Source organism: Heterodontus francisci, chromosome 19 (genome assembly GCF_036365525.1).
Source record: "Heterodontus francisci isolate sHetFra1 chromosome 19, sHetFra1.hap1, whole genome shotgun sequence".
In the NCBI taxonomy this organism is placed as follows: Eukaryota; Metazoa; Chordata; class Chondrichthyes; order Heterodontiformes; family Heterodontidae; genus Heterodontus; species Heterodontus francisci.
Window position 1 is genome coordinate 45,097,800 of NC_090389.1, and position 23,484 is coordinate 45,121,283.

Here is a 23,484-nt window from a genome sequence, read left to right on the forward strand (position 1 = left end):
TCTCTCAATCATCTGCCCACAAGTGCAATTCATAGGTGACTGATGTCATGTTTATGTGCAATTTTCAACTGATGAGGCCAATCAGAATGAATGGGCCTTGTTCTTCTAGCTGGTAGAGATCGCGGGTTTGGAAGGTACTGTCAAAGAAACCTTGGCAAGTTGCTGTTGTGCATCTTGTAGGTAGCACGCACTGCAGCCACTGATTGCTGGTTGTAGAGGGAGTGAATGTTGAAGGTTGTGAATGGGGTGCCAATTAAACGGGCTGCTTTCTCCTGGATGGTATCGAGCTTCTTGAGTGTTGTTGGAGCTGCACTCATCCAAGCAAGTGGAGAGTATTCCATCACACTCCTGACTTGTTCTTGTAGATGGTAGACAGGTTTTGGAGAGTTAGGAGGTGAGTCACTCGCCATAGAATACCCAGCTCTGACCTGCACTTGTAGCCACATTATTTATATGGCTGGTACAGTTAAGGTTCTGCTCAATAGTAACCCCCTGAATGTTAATGATGGGGAATTCGATGATGGTAATGCCATTGAATGCCAAGGAAATATGGTTAGATTCTCCCTTGTTGGAGATGGTCATTGCATGACACTTGTATGGTGCAAATGTTACTTGCCACTTAAGAGCCTAAGAACATTGTCCAGGTCTTGCTGCATGGACTACTATGGTATCTGAGGAATTGTGACTGGAACTGAACACTGTGCAATCATCACTGAACATCCTAATTCTGACCTTATAATGGAGGGAAGGTCATTATTGAAGCAGTTTAAGATGGTTGGGACTATAGCACTTGTCCTGAGGTACTCCTGCAGCAAAATCCTTGAGCTGAGATGATTGGCCTCCAATGATCACATCCACCTTTCTTTGTGCTAGATATGACTCCAGCCATGACAGTTTTCCCCTGATTCCCATTGACTTCAATTTTACTGGGGCTCCTTGGTGCCATATTCAGTTGAATGCTGTCTTAATGTTACTTTCAGCCCACCTCTGGAATTCAGCTCTTATGCCCATGTTTGGACCAAGGCTGTAATGCGATCTGGAACATAGTGATCTTGGCGGAACCCAAACTGAGCATCAGTGAGCAGGTCATTTTTTTTTTTTTGAAGGTGGCCTTTGTGTATTTTATCTCAAGGGGGCCTTTATTCCTCAGGCCCCCTTTATATACATTTTTTAAATAACTTTATTAAAATCAAAGAAATAAAACAAAACTCAAATTAAAATGCCATTCTCAGCATCAAGCGTACCGGCAGACACCACATGCTTCCTCTCTAGGGATACCCGGGCGCGAATGTAACCACGGAAGAGGGGCAGGCAATCAGAGAGGACGGACCCCCCGACAGCCCGCAGCCTGGACCTGTGAATTGCCACCTTGGCCAGGCCCAGGAGCAGACCGACGAGGAGATCCTCCTCCCAGCCCATGCCCCTCCACACCGGCTGCCCAAAGATCAGATGTGTGGGGCTGAAGTGCAGCCAAAGCTTGAGGAGCAGCCCCTTTAAATATGCAAACAGGGGCTGCAACCTCACACACTCTATATACACATGGAACACAGGCACGTCCAGGCCGCAGAAATTGTAGGCGGTCTGGGAGTCCGTGAACCTACTTAAAAGTCTATTACACGGGACTGTCCTATGCAACATCCTCCACTCCAGCTCCCCAATGTAAAAGGGGAGTACTTCCGGGTAGAGAGACCTCCACCGGAGTTTCCCCTCGCCGCCAGTTGGCAACACGGACCGCAAGGACGTGTCCGGCTGGCTATCAAGGGTGAGGAAATGGAGAGTGTGCAGGAGCAGCTCGTACAAGAAACTCCTCTGTGCTGATTGGAATGGCATGGAGGGCATTTCCGAGAGGCAGCTCAGGTTGCGCGGGACCGGCTCCCGAGGAGGGTTTCGGGGCCTGGGTCGATGAGCAGTTCCGGCCGAGCGGGGGTCAGCTCGACCGGGAGCACTCCGCACTCCCGAGCCCCCTCATCACCCGCAGTGAGGGGCGTCCCGGGGGCTTCAGCTACTCCTCCGCCCACTGGTCCATCCTCAGAGCTGGCCGCCCAGACAACCGAGGCGCTCTCCTCCGCCAGCGGGGGATCGCCCTGACTGGAGGCGACCATGTTCCAGAGTCTGAATAGATCCTGGTAAAAGACAGGCAACTCCCTCAGAGACGCAGCTAATGGTCTCCGCCAGGAGCTGCATGTCATCTTGAAGGCGTGACACTGGCGGAAAAAATACGTCGCCAGCACACACCATCTGGGAGGACGCTCGACGTACAGGAATCTCTGCAGGGTCCCACGGCGGAGAGTCGCAGCCTGAGTGCAGACGCACACCAGTCGGGAGACTCAGGACTGCAGCGTGAGCAGGTCATTGGTGAGCAAGTGGTACTTGATCGCGCTGTCAATGGCACCTTCCCTCCCTTTATTGATGATTGAGAGTAGACTGATGGGACAATAATTGGCCAGATTGAATTTGTCCTGCTTTTTGTAAATAGGACATACCTGAGCCATTTTCCACATTGGCGGGAAGATGCCAGTGTTGTACCTACACTGGAACAGCTTGGCTAGAGGTGCAGTTGGTTCTGGAACACAAGTCTTCAACACCTCAGCTGGGATGTTGTCAGAGCCCATAACATTTGCCATATCCAGTGCGCTGAATTGTACTTTAATATTATATGGAACATATCAAATTGGCTGAAGACTGGCATCTGTGATAGGGGGATCTCAGGATGAGACCGAGATGTATCATCCAGCCAGCATTTTGGCTGAAGATTGTTACGAACACTTCAACCTTGTCTTTTGCAGGATGGGGATGTTCATGGAGCCTCCTCCGTTTAGTTGTTTAATTGTCCACCATCATTCACGTCTGGATATGGCAAGACGACAGAGCTTGGATTTGTTCCATTGAGTGTGGGATTGCTTATCTCTGTCTATAGCGTGTTGCTTCTGCTGTTAAGCATGCACATAGTCCTGTGTTGTAGCTTCATCAGGTTGCCATCTCATTTTCAGGTATGCCTGGTGCTACTCCTGTCATGTTCTTGTGCACTCCTCAAATCAGGGCTGGCCCCTGGTTTGATGGTAATGGCAATGAGGAATATGCCAAATCATGAGGTTACAGGTAGTGGTTGAATAAAATTCTGCTGCTGCTGATGGCCCACAGTGGCTCATAGATGCCTTGTTTTGAGTTGCTAGATCTGTTCCAAATCTATCCCATTTAGCACAGTGGTAGTGCCACACAACACGACAGAGGGTGTCCTCAGTGTGAAGATGGGACTTCGTAAAGGCCGGCTCGGGTCTGCAAATGAAACCCGACCCGAGCCCGACAGAACCACATCCCACCCAAGCCCGACCTGGCCCGAGTCCTTTCATTTTTTCCCGTGCCCGACCCGACCCCACCATCGGAATGTTCAGTTAACCTAGCTTCCGTTTTTCACTTTTTAAACTTGTGCAGATAAGCAACAAAAACTGTAACTGTGAAAGGTTGTTTAAAAAGTACATTAAGATTGGAGTCACGTACTGATAGAATGTGTCCGACCCAGCCAAACTTGAGCCCGACTGCCGGACCCGGAAGAGCGACCTGACCAGAACCCGAACCCGACACGTGGTCAGGTCCCGTCGGGTTTGAGTCGGGTAGCCATGCTCTAGGACTTAGTCTCCAAAAGGACTGTATCGTGGTTACTCCTACCAATACAGTCATGGACAAATGCATCTGCAACAGGCAGATTGACAAGGCCAAGTGGGTTTTTGGCTCATGTTGATTCTCACACCACCTGTTGCATACACAGTCTGGCAGCTGTGTTCTTGGACTCAGCCAGCTCAGTCAGTACTGAGCCACTCTTGAAGTCCCCCATCCAGTACATTCTGTGGCCTTGCTATCCTCAGTATTTCTCCCAACTGGTGTTCAGCATGGAGCAGTACCTGTTTCATCAACTAAGGAAGGGCAGCAAGTGGTAATCAGAAGGTAGTTTCCTTGCCAGTGTTCGATGCCATGAAACTGCAAGGGGTCCATGAGCATTCCCAGGACCACTCTCTTCCAAATATATACTGCTAAACTGCCCACCGCTGATCAGGACCTACCCAGGGTTGATGATAAGAACATAAGATCATAAGAAATAGGAGCAGGAATAGACCATATAGCCCATTATGTCTGCTCCCCTTTCAATATGATCATAGCTGATCTTGGGCTTCAACTCCACTTTCTGCCTGCTCCCCATATCCCTTGATTCCCTGACAGTCCAAAAATCTGTCTATCGCAGCCTTAAATATATTCAATGAAGGAGCATCCACAACCCTCTATGGTAGAGAATTCCAAAGATTTACAACCCTTTGAGTAAAAAACGTTCTCCTCATCTCAGTCCTAAATGATCAGCCCCTTATCCTGAGACAGTCCCCCTATGCTCTAGATTCCCCAGGGGAAACAACATCTCAGTATTTACCCTGTCAAGCCCTTTCATAATCTTGAATATTTCAATGAGATCACCTCTCATTCTAATAAACTCCAGAGAATATAGACCCAATTTACTCACTTTCCCATCATAGGACAACCCTCTCAGCTCAGGGGCCAATCTAGTGAACCATCACTGTACCACTTCCAATGCAAGTATATCCTTCCTTAAATATGGAGACCAAAATTGTACACAGTACTCCAGGTGTGATGAATGAGTCTGGAATGAGTATGATTCTGTGAGTATGACTATGTCAGGCTGTTGCTTGACTAGTTGGTGGGACAGCTCTCCCAACTTTGGCACAAGTCCCCAGATGTTAGTGAGGAGGACTTTGCACGATCAACTGGGCTGGGTGTGCCTTTGTCATGTCTGAGTCTAATGCCTGGGTCGATGCTGGGTGGCCCATCCAGTTTTATTCATTGTACTTTTTGTAGTGATTTGATACAACTGTGATTTGCTAGGCCATTTCAGAGGGCAGTTAACAGTCAACATTGCTGTAGGTCTGAAGTCACATATAAGGCAGACCGAGTAAGGATGGTAAGCTTTTTTCCCTATAGGATATTAATGAGCAATCTTCATATTTTTATATCTTTATATTCCAGACTTTTTATTTAATTAATAGAGTTCAAATTCACATTATAGGATTTGAACACTGGATTGTTAATCTAGGTGTCTGGATTATTGGTTCAGTGACATAACTGTTATGCTTCCATACCCATGATTTTGTTTTATTGCACCTCAAATAAGGGCAAATTATTGCAATTTCACTGTCGCTGGGTCAAAAACTTGGAATTCCCTTCCTAACAGCACTGTGGGTGTACCTACATCAGATGGACTGCAGCAGTTCAAGAAGGCGGCTCACCACCACCTTCTCAAGGGCAATAAGGGGTAGGCAACAAATCCTGGCCTTGCTAGCAATGCTCACATCCCACAAAAGAATAAAAAAATTAATGAAGTATGTACAGCCAGAAATTGCATAGTCCTAAGCATGGAACCATGGGGCCAGGTGTTAAGCAACCAGGTAGCAGGATGACCTAATAGTCCCGCACCTTGAAACACCAACAGATCGTGCAAGAGAGTGAAAGAGAGATACAATGTGGGCTTGGACCTGTAGTCCCAACACTAATTTCCTGATCTGAACAATCTCACTGTGGGGATCCACTGAGCAGAGGCTAGACCAGAGTTGTCCAACATTTTCGCTCTACATAGGGGGCCAGTGAACAAATTTCAGAAAGATAAAGCCATTAAAAATTTATCCGACTATCAAAACAACAAATCTGCATTTTTGTGAAGCAGCTTTAGATAAGAAGACTAATTTACTGACTTCCTTTCTCGTCACTATATTAAAAACTGATTTAGTGACATACCTGGCATTGTTTTTGATTGCATAAGTAGTCAATCTCTGCCAGCACACTTGATGTAGCGATGCAGAGTATTCTGAATAGATTTCCATCTGTTAGAAGAGACCTTAATTGCTCTCCCCCCTCCCCTACACTCTGTGTGTGTATGTCTCTGTCTCTCTTTCCCTCTCTCTCCCCCCTTTAGGACTAGGGGACACAGATTGAAAGTTTTGGGCAAAAGATGCAGGAGGAATATGAGGAAGCACATTTTTTAATAAGCGGGTGGTAATGACCTGGAACTCACTGCCAGCAAGGGTGGTGGAAGCGGAGACAATCAGTGACTTCAAGAGGAAGTTGGATGGCCACCTAAGAGAAATAGACATGCAGGGCTACGGGGATCAAGCCGGGGAATGGGACTGACAGCATAGCTCCATGGAGAGCTGGCATGGGCTTGATGGACAGAATAGCCTTTTTCTATGCCATAAATAAAGGACTCTATGACTCTCTGTCTCTCCCTCCCTGTTATATATGTATATATTGTTATACTATCTGTAAAGTGTTAGGAACTAATTAGCTAGGAACGAGTTGTTATGTGTAAGTGTTGCAGTGGGGGGCCTCAGTCACGGCTGCACTGGGGAGTCATGCTATATGTAACGCAAGAACCAGTTGAACTAGGTTCTACAGCACAAAACTTGGTGCTATAATAAACAAGACTGACTCCAGCCTTTTCCAAGTTTAAAGTGAGATTCTTGCCAACATCTGGGAACCAGAAACAACATAAAGATGAAACATGGTGGCAGCGAGTGTCTGTGAGTAAACCTACAACATTTTTAAAAGCATCAGATTGAGAAAAGTGACCCAAATTAGTGCCAGAGAGAGAGACAAAAACTGAGTGACTAATGCAAAAACTCTATAAAAAAAAAATCGAAATGTCAGCCGGGACAGTAATGAATGCACTGCTACAGCCCATTAACGAATTGGGGAGCAAATGTTGTCGTAGAGGCATTTGAGAAGTTTAAACAAAAGTGCAATTTGGCATTCTGTAGTTTCCTAAAAGACACTAGTGAAGAGGAGAGGGTCAGCTATATCCTTCTGTGGGCTGGTGATAAAGGATTACATTTATTTAACAGCTGAGACCTAAGCGAAGAGGATTGCAGAAACCCAGACAAAATTTTTGAAAGATTCAGCAGCCATCTCCAGCCAAAATCAACTCATCGGATATACCGATATGAATCTCAAGGCCTCAGACAGGAACTAGGTGAGTCTATTGACAATTTTGTAGCAAGATTGAAAAATGCAGCCAGAAAATGTAAATTTAAGGATACAGATGAATGGCTAATAGATCAGCTCATTTGGGGTTCTACACATCCTGAAGTACAGAAAGCTCTAATCGGACAGGACAAGCTCACAATATCGCAGGCTGTAGACACTGCCAGAACACATGAAGCCACGAGCAGACAAATGAAGACTCTGACCTCCCAAATGGCTAGCCTTCAAGTAAGCCAAGAGACAGGCAGCAGGGTTGATGCAGTGTAACAACAACTAAAGAATGTACACCAAACAGAGAGTAAGTCATGCAGGAGCTGTGGATGACCACATGAATTAACAGATAAAAGGAAATGTCCCGCAATATGGATCAATCTGCAGAGCTTGTGGAAAGACCAATCACTGGGAAAAGATGTGCAGAACAAGGCAAGAAGGTGGTAGATGAGTCATCAGAGCCAGTGTAACAGGGCGAAGGAATAGTGCAAAAAGCTAAAACATCCATACCCTGGAAGATGATGATGGGTTTTAGAATATGATAGACATAGGAACCATAGAATTGCATGAAATGTCTGAATGTGACAGTTCCCAGAGAAAAGAAATTCACACAACCATTCATATCAGGAAGAGGGTGAGAAATAAGCCCACAACAATAAATCTGAAGGTGACGATTGATATTGGGGCGCAGAATAACATCATCCCACTCAGAATATACCAGCAGATCTTTCCTGAAAATTTGGAGAAAAATGATTATCCAAGGGAAGGTGCTCTGAAACCAAACAACATCATGCTAACAGCATACAGGGGAACTGAGATTCGACAGCTAGGAACAACCCAAATCAGAGGGACACACGAAGGAAAAGATGTTAATTGTATGTTCTATAACACAGAAATAGGTGGTCCTGCTATCCTGGGGTTGAGCAATTGTGAAGAGCTGCAGATTATCTAAGTAAACCATGGAGGTGACACTGAGGGTTGAAGATAGTACACCTGTTGAAAAGCGCCCTCTGATAAGAAGCAAAGAAGATCTGGTACAAATGTACCAAAGAGTATTTTGATGAGACAGTTGGATGCCTCGAAGAATTTGAGTTTCACATCACCATTGACCCAGCAATGAAACCAGTGATTCATCTCCCACGTAAAGTACCAGTAGAACTAAAAGGAAAGCTTGAAAGAGAGCTCCGAGAAATGGAAGAAAACGTCACAGAGCCTACAGATTGGGTAAATTCTATCGCGGTGAGAGAGAAGCCAAATGGATGGTTAAGAATTTACCTCGATCCCAAAGATTTTAACCAAGCAATAAAGAGGGATCACTACCCTATTCCAACATTGGAAGAAATCACCCCAGCACTGGCAGGGGCGAAAGTTTTCAGCAAGCTTGATGCCAGAAATGGCTACTGGAATGTGAAGCTAGATGCAGAATCTTCACTGTTGACAACATTCAACACACCCTTTGGATGGTACAAATTCCTGCGTCTACCCTTTGGCCTCAAAGTGAGCCAGGATGTGTTCCAACAGAAAGTAGACGATACATACAAGGGATGTAAAGGAGCAGTCGGCATAGCTGATGATATCCAGATATATGGTGTAGATGGAAAAGATCATGACAACCATCTACATGAAGCCATGGAGAGAACCAGGAAAGCTGGGATTAAGCTAAACGTAGACAAGTGCATTGTGAAAGTGACAGAATGCCAGTTCTTCGGAATGGTGTACACACCTGACATAGTTAAGCCAAGCCCTGAAAGAATCTCTGTCATCTCGGAGATGGAAGCCCCAAGAGATGAGAGTTGAGAAGTTTCCTTGGTTTGATACAATACATGAGCTTCTTTATTCCGCACATGTCAGAACACATGGTAAACCTGCAGGAGCTGATAAAAGAAGATGTAGAGTACCAGTGATCAGAGTCACATGACAGAAGTTTCAACAAACTCAAAAAGGTAGTATGCAAGTACTACAACACAAAGAAACCTGTCACTCTACAAGTAAATGCTTCCACAAAAGGACTGGGAACAGCCCTGGTACAAGAGGGAAAGCCAATAGCATTTGCGTCCAAAGCTTTGACATCAGCTGAGAAAAGATATGCCAACATAAAGAGAACTTTTGGCAGCCGTCTATGGATGTGAGAAGCTCCACACATATCTCTATGGGAGGAAGTTCACAGTGGAGAGTGATCATCGTCCACTGAAGCAGATCTACAAGAAAAATCTATGTAAAGCACCAGCAAGATGGCAGAGATTACTCTTGAGGCTTCAGAGTTATGATTTCACTCTAAAATATAAGCCAGGAAGAGAAATGGTGCTGGCAGACACCCTATCTCGGTTGTCACCACAGGAGAAACAGGAGATAGAAGATCTAGGCATAAAGATTCATCACCTAGTGAACGTAACACCACCGAAACTGAGTCAAATTAGAGATGAGACCAGCAAATACGAGGAGTTACAGATGCTATCTCAGCAAGTGATCCAGGGATAGCCTGATAAGATACAGCACACACAGCCAGCAATACGGCAGTACTGGTCTATCAGAGATGACATCTCACTCGAAGATGGTGTTCTGCTAGCCGCATTCAGAATAATCACCCAAAACAATGCAGGACGAACTTCTCCAAAAGATACACGAAGGCCATACGGGAATGGAGAAGTGTAAGGTCAGAGCCAGATCAGCTGTGTACTGGACAGGCATATACAAAGATATCGAAAATATGGTGTCTACATGCAGAAGTACAGAAACTCACAACAGAAAGAGGAGATGATAGCTTCTGAAGTACCACCCAGACCATGGCGTACGGTAGGAGTCGATTTATTCACACATAATCAAGAATGGTATCTCATAGTCGCAGACTACTACTCAAAATTCCCTTTTATCCAGAAGATGAAAGACTTGAGAGCCACAACAATCATCTCAACAGTATGAATTCTGTTCACTGAGCGAGGGATTCCTGAAAGGTTAATATGTGACAATGGCACCCAATTTACATCCAGAGAATTTAAGGAATTTGCTGACCAGTATGGGTTCAACAACTCCTTACCACACTACCCATGGAGACACGGATTTATCGAAAGACACGTCCAGACGGTCAAAAAAAACTTGTGAAATGTCAAGAGACGAAGGAAGACCCAAACCTGGCCTTATTGTCACTACGATCCACAAATCTCAAGGCTGACATGAAATCACCTGCTGAGCTGTTAAATGGAAGAAAATATAAGACAACTCTGCCAAGCAAAATACATCCTTCAAGTGTCCAGGAGGAAGTGAGACAACAACTCACTGAAGCATAGGTAAAGAGGAGAGCAACACTTCAACAAATATGCTAAATCCTTACCCGAGCTGTTGAAAGGACGAACTGTACATGTACAGGATCCAATCATAAAAACCTGGAGCCCAGCAAAAGTTGTTAATGAAGCTGAGGCTCCAAGGTCATACATCATTGAAACCAAGACCGGTAACCAAATGAGAAGGAATAGAATCCATATTCGACCTACACCTGAGCTACAACAACAGAAAAGACCATCAACAACACCGGAAACATCACTATCCAGCGAGACAACATTAACAACATCACCAGTAAGTGACACAACATCGCCTGTACAGCATGCCAACTCACCACTGAGAGCAACAAATGCCAAATCTACAAGATGGAGGCACAACATCTTTTCACCCAAGCGATACCGTGAATAATATATTTTTTAAAAAATACACGCTATAAAAGACTCTAAAAAGGGAGTTCAGATTATTTCCACAAGTCGGATGATAATCTTCTTTGTTTATATTGACAGTTATATTGATATAGGGGCATTATGTTTTAAAGAAAGAGGGATATTATATATGTATATATTGTTATACGATCTGTAAAGTGTTAGGAACTAATTAGCTGGGAACTAGTGTTATGTGTAAGTGTTCCAGTGGGGCCGGCCTCATTCACGGCTGCACTGGGGAGTCATATTATATGTAACATAAGAACCAGTTGAACCAGGTTCTACAGTCCAAAGCATGGTGCTGAAATAAAAAAGACTGACTCCAGCCTTTTCCAAGTTTAAAGAGTGATTCTTTCCAACATCTGGGAACCAGAAACAGTCTCTGTCTCTCTCTGTCTTTCCCCTTCTCTCTGTCCCTCTCTCTCACACCTCTGTCTCTCACTCTACCCCTCTCTCTGTTTCTCTCTCTCCCCACCCCGTCTCTTTCTCCCTCTCTCTGTCTCTCTTGCTCCCGATCCATGTTCCCTGCAGCAGCCATTCCCACAACTGGATACTTACCATGCCTGTTTTATTTAAGTTGGGCTGAGTGGAGGTGGACACCAGCCCAGTGTGTAGGTTCAGGACATTTACTGAACCGTGCAAAAGCAGCAGCGGCGGCCGATCCCAGGGCTCCTGCTCCACATTCCACCAACCAGTGCTAACGCTGCCCAGGCAGCCCCTGTCAGTCACTGAGAGGGACCAATCACAGATAGGAGTCTCCCACCCATCAGGCGCAGGTCCCGCCTACCCCTCTGCCTGATGTACAGGCAAGTCGTTAATTAGAGCCGAGCCACAGGCAGATTGGTGGGCTGGATGGAAACCTTCGGCGGCTCAGATTCTGGCCCACGGGTCGGATGTTGGACAACCCTGGGCTAGACCCTATCCCATTGCGGGCCTTTACACAATTATAACTGGGATTTTACTCCAGTTTAGGTTAATGGGCAAAAGTTTTTTTCTCTGTTGTATCCATTGATCCTTTGTGAAATGAGTTTAGGGCAATTTCAGTTCAGTCTCAAATGGTATGGTCCATAATTCAGGGCTAATGGGCAATACTACATTTGGCAGCTAGGCCACAATGATGGCTTTTGTGGAAAAAGTGGGAAACATTCTGCACTGGTATAGTATTGGAATGCTGCACTGTTGGGGAAAAAAGCAGGTAGTAAAAGATGATCTTTCAATAATCAAAAGAAATAAACATATTTAAGATGAGAGACAAGAAGGAATTTCTTTGAGTAGAAAACTATACATTCAATTAAAGAATTGTGCATTGTTATAGTCCACAAAAAAAAGATTTCGATGGAATGATTCAATAAGTGAGGAGAACATTGGAGAAAGGAAAGTACTCCTTTACTTGTTTTACAGGTAAGGAGAATGATAGTAAGATTATTTCAAGAGAGAGAGAGAGAGAGAGAGGTAAGTCCGAAAAAGCAGGGGTTCTCAATCATTTTGCTTCTGAGGCCCACCTCCCGTGTTATAAAAATTCCATGGACCCTTGTAACATAGCACGAGTATTTTTTCTGTATAAAAATTAGTTGTACAATAAAACATATATATTTATGATTAGTGTTATTGTTTTACTTACAACTTGACAGCTATCCTTCAGTCTTTCCCCTTCTTGGGCTGAGATTCTTTCTTTTCTCCACACTCTGACTGACCAGAAACCAGAAAATTGCCCTTCCAATTTGAAAGTTCTTTGTACTTTAAGCAGGTTTTTTTTGAAAATGCATATACTGTATAAATATGGTACTGGACACAATTCTAATTCCCAATGATAGAGCAGACAGTAACTCAATTGTGATTATGGTGGGGGCGCAGTGGGGAGGTAAGGGAGAGTGAAATCACACGCAGGGGGTGAAACTAAGGAGAAATCAGCAAAGAAAACATGAGCAAACAAAGAATTTTGCCAACTAATTTGATGCAAGTAATCAGACCACTGGGGAAACAAGAGATGAAGCTTTAAGTCATGGCCTCTCTGTCCCTCTCTCTTTCTGACAACAATTCTCAGTGCTGTTCGTTGGGTAAAGATGCAGTGGGCAGAGTTTTCGGACCCCTCTGAGGTCAGGAACAGAGGTGAATGGGACCTGAAAATATTGGCACCAGTTGGCATGCTGCTTTCCCAACATCGTTCACAATCCGGCCATTTTAGGAGAGGTAAGCTCAAGGCCTGGCAGGGCTGCCCACCCCCATGACACAGGCAGCCAGTTAGGCTCATTAAGAGTTAAAGAAGGCTGACTGGGATTTTCCAGTCAGCCTCCAGTTTCCCAACATGACAGGGGGCAGTTTAACTGCCCGGAGGCATGTACGCAGCGGCAGCCTGGGGGAACAGCACTCCTGGAAGGGCTACCAGCCCTCCCTGCCTGTCTGGGTGCAGGTACAGCTAAAAGTCACCCTGTAAAGGGATTGCCTCCCCCCCACCCCCCGCCCACCCTGCCACAGCGATGGCCTGGCTGCTTTGTCTATTTTTTATTTGACTTTTTTAAAAAGTTGGTGAGAGGACAACTTCATGTCGAAGTGCCCTTTCAGTTACTTACCCGTTACTGCAGCCTGCTGCCCCGCTCAAGCTGGAAGGCCTCTGATTGGCCCTCCAGCTTCGAGAGCTCACCTGCTGCCCTTAGTTGGACAGGGAATCTGTCTCTCTGCCAGTTAGATGGCAACCTGATCAAAATCCCAATCACTGTTTTTCCCTGGGGGCATCTTTGGGACGTGGAAACAGTCCCGACTCCTGTTTCCCACCCCCGAAGCAAAAGTTCAGCCCAGCATCCCAACTCCTTGTCCTACCTGACTCCCTCTCTGCCTAAACACCAAGCACCATTGCTGCCTTGCACACCGACAGGCTTGCTTTTGTCTCTCCCTCTCCACATTTCAACCAAAACCTGTGCAAACACAGAGAGCCCTGTTCTGGTTCACTCTCATTGAACAACATCCCTTGATCAAAATGTCATCTCAGCCACTGCTTGTCCTGATTTTGATTCTGATTAGTTTATTATCACATCTATCTTTTTCTTTCCTACACATTCTCTTGTTATTTTTGGTGGGCTCCTTGAAACCCTCTCACGGACCTCTAGGGAGTCGCAGTCCCCCAGCTGAGAACCCCTGTTACAAAGGATTACTTTCTGATATAGCATATTTAAGGAGTATTAGGTGTGTCAGCTTTTAGTTTCTCCCAACCGTCCCCCAATCCAGTTGGACATGTGTAGAAAATTTGTAAAACTAAATCTATCTTGGAATTAATCTCCATAATGGCCTGTGATTCCCTTCCCTTGGTATGATCATGTTAATTTCATTAATATGAATATTCCTTTCATGTATGTAACAGCTGTTTCAAGGGATTGCAACCGTGTTTCCACTTAATTCATCTGGAGCACCAGTGCCTGAGGATTGTAACTAATGAGTTTACAGATAACAAGGAGGTCTTAACATGTTTTTAACTGTATTACTGGGCATCACAGCTCTACCACTTGACCATCTGGTATTTTGAGCTGCCAGATTGCCAGTGATTATCCCTGGAGAGCCCCCTATGCCAACCACTGCGACTGGTATGCTTCTTCTTCACAGATTTCACTAACACCTTTCCCAAGATTACATCTCAACACTTTGTTCAGTTTACATTAGAGATTTGGGATCCTGCACAAATGTTGTAATATCCTTTGGGACCTTAGTTGCTAATTCTCTCTGGCAAGCAATCTAGCCCTCCTACCTGGCAATGTTATCACTCAGTTTGGCATGCTAAGAGCATTCAGAGAATCTGTCCTCCTAAGAGACTTCTCTTTTGAATCTTTTGAGTAGCTGAGACTTCCTATGGGCGAAGCCAGAGTGATTTCTATCATTGCTTTCAGGCCCACCACTTTGTTCTAGATAAATTATTAATCACCCACTCCCTTTCTTTTTCTTAAGCTCATTTGAATTACTAACAGTGTCAAAACAGCTGCAAATTGGATCTCCACCATATCTATATATGTTGAGAAGATTTTACATTTTTGTAAATATTTTTCTCCCTCCCTGAAGGTGCTCAATCACTTTGGAGTATGTTTCCAAGGGGACTGATTCTACCCACAGGAGTGAGATAACACAGAACTTAATGATCTGTTGACTTCGTCTGCATACACCGTTGTCTGGAAGTTGACCAACGGATGACACTTGCAACCAATCCATGCCCCCCACCTATGGCAGTGGTCCGTCACATGATGGACAATTGCTGAAGAAAGTCGAAAGAAGATTGATAATGCCAGGGCAGGCTTTCCCTCAAACAAAGGGCTCAGCATGTGTTTAGATATTTTGGGCAAAGACAAATACCAATTGGACTGTAAGCCACTGTCAGTTTGATATCTTGTCCCTCCCTGAAATAAAGGTATAAGGGAAACTGTCAGAGAAACGTCTGTGTTGCAACCGGAGGAGAAAAAGTGACCTGGTCAATCACCAGGAAACTACAATTAACGTGAAGTTGACTACTCACGGGTGATTGCATGTATACCGTCCATCGTGTTGTGTGGCACTAAATGGGATAGATTTCAAACAGATCTAGCAATGCAAAACTGGGCATTCATGAGGCACTGTGGGCCATCAGCAGCAGCAGAATTGTACTCAACCACAATCTGTAACCTCATGGCCCAGCATATCCCCCACTCTACCATTACCATCAAGCCAGGAGACCAACCCTGGTTCAATGAAGAGTGCAGGAGAGCATGCCAGGAGCAGCACCAGGCATACCTCAAAATGAGGTGTCAACCTGGTGAAGCTACAACCCAGGACTACTTGCATGCCAAACTGCATAAGCAGCATGCAATAGACAGATCTCAGCGATCCCATAACCAACGGATCAGATCTAAGCTCTGCAGTCCTGCCACATCCAGTCATGAATGGTGGTGGACAATTAAACAACTAACTGGAGGAGGTGACTCCACAAATATCCCCATCCTCAATGATGGGGGAGCCCAGCACATCAGTGCGAAAGATAAGGCAGAAGCATTTGCAACAATCTTCAGCCAGAAGTGGATGTGGTAGGAATATGGGATTAGTGTAGGATTAGTATAAATGGGTGGTTAATGGTCGGCACAGACTCGGTGGGCCGAAGGGCCTGTTTCAGTGCTGTATCTCTAAATCTAAATCTAAGTGCCATGCTGATGATTCATCCCGGCCCACTCCTGAAGTCCCCAGCATTACAAATGCCAGACTTCAGCCAATTCGATTCACTCCGCGTGATATCAAGAAATGACTGAAGGCACTGGATACTACAAAGGCTATGGGCCCTGACAATATTCCAACAATAGTACTGAAGACCTGTGCTTCAGAACTTGTTGCACCCCTAGCCAAGCTGTTCCAGTACAGCTACAACACTGGCATCTACCCTGCAATGTGGAAAATTGCCCAGGTATGTCCTGTACACAAAAAGCAGGACAAGTCCAACCAAGCCAATTACCGCCCTTTCAGTCTACTCTCAATCATCAGCAAAGTGATGGAAGGTGTCATCAACAGTGCCATCAAGCAGCACTTGCTTAGCAATAACCTGCTCAGTGATACCCAGTTGGGTTCCAACAGGGCCACTCAGCACATGACCTCATTACAGCCTTGGTTCAAACATGGACAAAAGAACTGAACTCAAGAGGTAAGGTGAGAGTGACTGCCTTTGGCATCAAGGCAGCATTTTACTGAATATGGCATCAAGGAGCCCTAGCAAAACTGGAGTCAATGGGAATCAGGGGGAAAACTCTCTGCTGGTTAGAGTCATACCTAGCGCAAAGAAAGATGGTTGTGGTTGTTGGAGGTCAATCATCCCAGTTCCAGGACATCATTGCAGGAGTTCCTCAGGGTTGTGTCCTAGGCCCAACCATCTTCAGCTGCTTCATCAATGACCTTCCTTCAATCATAAGGTCAAAAGTGGGGATGTTTGCTGATGATTGCACAATGTTCAGCACCATTTGCGACTCCTCAAATAATGAAGCAGTCGTGTAGAAATGCAGCAAGACCTGGACAATATCCAGGCTTGGGCTGATAAGTGGCAAGTAACATTTGCGCCACACAAGTGCCAGGCAATGACCATCTCCAACAAGAGAGAATCTAACCATCTCCCCTTGACATTCAATGGCATTACCATCGCTGAATCACCCACTATCAACATCCTAGGGGCTACCATTAACCAGAAACTGAACTGGAGTAGCCATATAAATACCGTGGCTACAAGAGCAGGTCAGAGGCTAGGAATCCTGCAGCGAGTAACTCACCTCCTGACTCCCCAAAGCCTGTCCACCATCTACAAGGCACAAGTCAGGAGTGTGATGGATACTCTCCACTTGCCTGGATGGGTGCAGCTCCAACAACACTCAAGAAGCTCGACAACATCCAGGACAAAGCAGCCCACTTGATCGGCACCCCATCCACAAACATTCACTCCTTCCACCACCGATGCACAGTGGCAGCAGTGTGTACCATCTACGAGATGCACTGTGGCAATGCACCAAGGCTCCTTGGACAGCACCTTCCAAACCCTTGACCTCTCCCACCTCGAAGGACAAGAGCAGCAGATGCATGGAAACATCACCACCTGCAAGTTCCCCTCCAAGTCACACGCCATCCTGACTTGGAACTATATCGCCATTCCTTTACTGTTTCTGGGTCAAAATCCTGGAACTCCCTTCCTAACAGCACTGTGGATGTACCTACCTCACATGGACTGCAGCGGTTCAAGAAGCCAGCTCACCACCACCTTCTCAAGGGCAGTTAGGGATGGGCAATAAATGCTGGCATAGCCAGTGATGCCCACTTCCCATGAATAGATTTTAAAAAATTTCACTTGTTTCATATTTCAGGAATAAGGAATTATGAGGATTAAGTAATCCACAGTAGGGTAGGGCATTGTGTTGCATGATTTTTAGATATCCAGAGTAACTCAATAAAGTTTCATATCTGGCTTAGTGCTTTGAGCAGGGGTCGTCAACATGTCGATCCCGAGCTACTCGTAGCTCGCAACGCGGTCCAATCACCTGCATCATCTGAAGTGCCATCATTAATCCACGCATGCGCATCATGCTATCACCACACATACTGGCGTCACCATGCACTGATGTCAAAATGGGATGAGTGAGTGGCGAGGAAGCGGTGAGGCGAGTGGTGAGTCAAGCGGCAAGGGAGCAGTGAGGCAAGGTGGGAAATGAGCAAGCGGCAAGGGAGTGGCGAGAGCAACAGCAAGGAGGGTGGCTCAAATCATGGATGCTGAGGCAGGCCCGTCCAAATAAAGGCATACTATTTTCGCCAAGAGCGGGAGAACAATTTTTTGTTTACACGCATTAAAGATAAGAGTGTCTGTTTAATCTGCAGTGTGGGAGTTATAGTTGGAAAAAAGAGCAATGTGGAGAGGGACTTTGCAACAGTGCATAAGGATTTTGAGAAAAATTTTCCTGCAGGAAGCAGGTTCCGCAGAAAAAAATTTAGTGAACTAAAGGCAGCATTGCAGAGACGGCAATCGTTTCTAACTAAACCAGTGAAGAAAGCTGATGTGGCAACAGAGGCATCTTTTCAAGTTGTTTACTTTTTAACCAAAAGCAAGACAGCATTTTCAGATGGTGCAGCGGTAAAGGGCACAATACTGTTATAGCTGAATAGTTATTCAAAGATTTCAAAAACAAGCCAGAAATTATGTCTGCCATATCTAACGTGCAGTTAGAGAGAACACTATGGCAAAAAGGGTATCAGCGTTATCTGCAGACGTTTCACAACAGTTAGTGAAGGATTTAAGTACTTGTCAATGGTTCTCCAGTCAATGTGATGAATCAGATGACACCAGCGACACTGCCCAGTTGGCAGTGTTCATTCATTTGGTGTTTGAAGACTTCACAGTTAAAGAAGAATTCTTGACATTGTTGCCTTTGAAAGCCACTACCAGAGGAGTTGATATCTTCAATGAGGTTAAGAATTGTTTTGTAAAAAAGAATTTGCCAATCAAGAAGCTAGTGTCGATAACAACTGATGGAGCCTCTTTAATGACTGGGCGTCATTGTCAGTTTCATTGCAAATTGCAAAGCAGACCCCAATTTCCCTCGTTTCCTGAACTACCACTGTATCATTCATCAACAGGCAATTTGCAGAAATGTAATGGGATTTGATCACGTTATGCTTTCTGTTGTGAAAATAATCAATTCGCTTTGTGCAAGGGCCTTACAACGCTGTCAGTTCAAGTTACTTCTAGTTGAACTATCATCCAAGTATGACGATCTTTTGCTGCACACTGAAATCCGGTGGCTTAGCAGAGGGCAAGTGCTGCCACAGCTAAAATGGCCATCACTATTTGCATTTGAAAATCTTTCAGATTCCAAGGTATCAGAAGTGAAGACACATATCTGATTAGCCTGTACCCAAAACAATGGTTTTCCCTGTTGATTGAACTACCTGAGATTGCTTTAATTAGCAAGATATTCAAAGCCATCCTGAGACATTACCATTGAAAGGGCAAACCCCTCCAGGGGAACACATTGACACCACCAGGCTTGAGAGATGGAAATTCCTAAATTTGAATCTCATCATAAGGGACCAGAGAATACCCTAAGACAGTTATGTGACCGTCTGTCCATCCCTGTGAAAGCACGGAGTTTACCTTGCATAAGGAGACAAGCCAGTAAGTTACTCTGTGCAGAAGCCAGAAGGGCTGTCTCTCTCCCTCACTCTCTCTTTCTCTCCCCCTGTCTCTCCCTCTCTCTCTCTCGCTCCAGAAGGCCTTGTGGGGCATGCAAAGCCTAGCTGCCAGCTGCTAGATCCTAGATAAAGCCACTGAGAAGAAAGCTCTCTGCTCAACTGTCTCCAAGAACAACTATCAAGACAGAACTTCAGGATCACATGTTCATCCGGAAGACAATGGAATCACCCAGCCCCACAGACTGTGATTCATTTTTACTTGCTCTGGACTCTAATCCAAACCAAACTATTTCTTATCACTCTGTACTCTATTTGTGTGTATGATTCTCGTGTGCGTGTGTGAGTGAAAGTGTAGCATAATTTTATTACTTATCGAGATTGGGTTTAGTTTTTTTTTTAAGTATAATAAACTCATCTCTTTCTTGTTTAAACTCAAGAAAACCTGTCCGATTGGTTCTTTTATGAAGGTAAAACACTCACTGAAGTGGTAAGCACATGTTTAAAAAAGGAACAAACCTGTTTGTGGTCAAATAACAGAAAGGACAAGAGGGGAACCGTGTGACCCTTCCTCACTTGATCATAACAATGATATTCAACTGAAATCAAGGTACACTGCAACTGACTTCTGGAGTCATGTGGATATGGAGAGGTACAGCAATATCCACACAGCAGCAATGAAAGTGGGTTCCTTTTTGGTTCCACATAGCTTTGTGAGTCCGCCTTGTCCGGCATGAACTTTATCAAATCGACTGACTGACAAGCATCTGAACAACTTTATCAGGGTTGCCCTTTCTTTTTACAAGCCGAATTTCACAGGACTGGTGGACAACATGCAGTGTCAAGTTTTCTTTGGCCTCCTTGTCTCGGGAGACAATGGGTAAGCACCTGGAGGTGGTCAGTGGTTTGTGGAGTAGCGCCTGGAGTGGCTATAAAGGCCAATTCTAGAGTGACAGGCTCTTCCACAGGTGCTGCAGAGAAATTTGTTTGTCGGGGCTGTTGCACAGTTGGCTCTCCCCTTGCGCCTCTGTCTTTTTTCCTGCCAACTGCTAAGTCTCTTCGACTCGCCACACTTTAGCCCCGCCTTTATGGCTGCACGCCAGCTCTGGCGAACGCTGGCAACTGACTCCCACGACTTGAGATCAATGTCACAGGACTTCATGTCGCGTTTGCAGACGTCTTTGAAGCGGAGACATGGATGGCCGGTGGGTCTGTTACCAGTGGCGAGCTCGCTGTACAATGTGTCCTTGGGGATCCTGCCATCTTCCATGCGGCTCACATGGACAAGCCATCTCAAGCGCCGCTGACTCGGTAGGGTGTATAAGCTGGGGATGTTGGCCGCCTCGAGGACTTCTGTGTTGGAGATATAGTCCTGCCACCTGATGCCAAGGATTCTCCAGAGGCAGTGAAGATGGAATGAATTGAGACGTCGTTCTTGGCTGATATACGTTGTCCAGGCCTCGCTGCCATAGAGCAAGGTACTGAGGACACAGGCTTGATACATGCGGACTTTTGTGTTCCGTGTCAGTGTGCCATTTTCCCACACTCTCTGGGCCAGTCTGGACATAGCAGTGGAAGCCTTTCCCATGCGCTTGTTGATTTCTGCATCGAGAGACCGGTTACTGGTGATAGTTGAGCCTAGGTAGGTGAACTCTTGAACCACTTCCAGAGCATGGTCGCCGATATTGATGGATGGAGCATTTCTGATGTCCTGTCCCATGATGTTCGTTTTCTTGAGGCTGATGGTTAGGCCAAATTCGTTGCAGGCAGCTGCAAACCTGTCAATGAGATTCTGCAGCCACTCTTCAGTGTGGGATGTTAATGCAGCATCGTCAGCAAAGAGAAGTTCCCTGATGAGGACTTTCCATACTTTGGTTTTCGCTCTTAGACAGGCAAGGTTGAACAACCTGCGTGGAGGAAAATCCCTTCTTCTGAAGACTTGAAAGCATGTGAGAGCAGCAGGGAGAAGAAAATCCCAAACAGTGTCAAGTATCACATTGAAATAAAGTTAAGATCAGTTTTCCTTCATATTAAATATATTATAATTATAATTACATTATAATAACTACATGTTTAGTTTGCATTTATTTGTCCATATTTTTCAGTATATGTTTAAGTGGCTCATGATTTTTTTTGTTTATCAGAAGTAACTCTCACTAAAGAAAAGGTTGGAGACTCCTGGCTTTGAGTGTATTCCATTATTCCTGTCATTCTTGTCTCTGAACTAGAATAAGAGGACAGAAAGTCCCACACCATTGAATGAGAATTCAATAGAATTAGATGAGTGCTTATATTTTTTTCTTGAGTGAATTTTCCCCTGATAAGAGTCATTATTTCCCACAATAAACACTTGCACTCTATGCCATGGACAGCTTCAGCTTTTCTTGGATAAGGTGCAGTTCAGATGCCAGGCTGAATTCTTATTGTCCTGACAATGTACCACAATTTAGAAATGCATTTGCGACTACATCAGTGCAGCCTTTTCTTGGCCTGCACCAGTTTATCCTTCCTAACTCTTGAGTGAATTCTCAACTTAATTAAAGATATTCATGGTGAAGTTATACAGCAATACAAATCTCAGAGTGATATTGGCCAGCAGCACTGAGTTATACTGCCCATTTGCAATGCTCAGAAGTTGGGAAATCTCTGTACATGCCTTTAAGAGCAAGTGTAGAGAGCTCCACCTCCCAATGGCAAAATTCCATTTTAAATATCAGTAAAGAATTGAATTCCCTGTCAGCTTTTTAAAAAAATTAATATTAATGTTTCATAGGCAGCCTAGTGGACTATATGTAATTTTGTTAATTTTAATTTTAAAATTAAAGAAAGTTGGCTCGACGCCAGCTTAGTTATACTGCAGCCAGTGTGAAGCCAAAATGACGTAAGACTACCTCCGGCAGGTGGTCTCACATCTGGTACCAAATTTCTAACTGACTGTTTCGGTTCCAGTCTTGGTCCATGTTTTGCTACACTGCAAAGCTAAAATGGACACAAAATGAGTCGTAATCAGTGTACTACAATCATGCTTTTGTCTAGCAAAGCTAAATTGCAAATCTAAATAGTAATAGAAACTTTCAAAATTTTGACAAATATGAATTCCTTATTAACATGATTTATAGTGTTCAATAGTTTATAATGCTGAATATATGCTTTCAAATTTAATTTAAATTTTAAATTACACCATCCTATTTCAATGGATTGTTTCACTAATAACATCATGGATTGAATCCCAGTTATGGTCATTACATTATCTTGTCAACTTCAGATGGAATTCATTGCAGCTTTTCATGTGAAAGAGGGAATCAACAAGGCCTAGAAATTTGGACATGCCATTTTTAAATGCTCAGGAGACGCAGAGGCCTTACGCCTCAATAGTGAGGCCCATGGCACACCTGATATTTGGCCCCAGACCTCATTATCATCAAGTCGGAAAGTTATGAACAGTAACAGGCAGCTCACCAATGCAGTGGGATTGAGGATCAAGTAAGTGATGAGGTGGGGGTGATGGCAGCGGTGCAACAGGAAGAGGAAAACCGGGAAGAAGGGGGCAATTGTGTTAGGAAGTGACATGGGTGGGATAGAAGGTAGCATTATCTGGTGGGAGAGGGTGTAGCAGCAGTAATTGGGGTTGATGGGAAAGAGGTAGCAGCCGCATTTATGGGGTGGGGAGTGAATGCAGCCCATATTCTTTAACAGGTGGGGTGGGGGGGGGCAGGGGGTGGTCAAGAGGACCACACCTGTTCCTCCCGGCTTCACATTCAGGTAGTAGTAGTGGTGATCTGCTCAAGGACAGGTCCTCTGCTCATTTCTCCATACCTCACAGTCTTGTGCTTTCCTCTTCAGTTGCTTGTGTGGGCCTCTCATTTTCTAACTTCCATGAGAAATGAACAATTTGACTAGGGAACATTCAGGTAGTTATAGCTTAAAATCTTACCTTGTTGTTCACTGTCCCTTTGAGAATGACCCATGAGGCCCCAAGAAGACATGGGTTTCATGAGTATAGTCGGTACTGGCCTCCTCAGGGCAAACCAATCTTGCATTGGGGATTTCAAAAAGATGTTAGGCCCATTATTTGCATATGTAAAATGGCCTAATACTC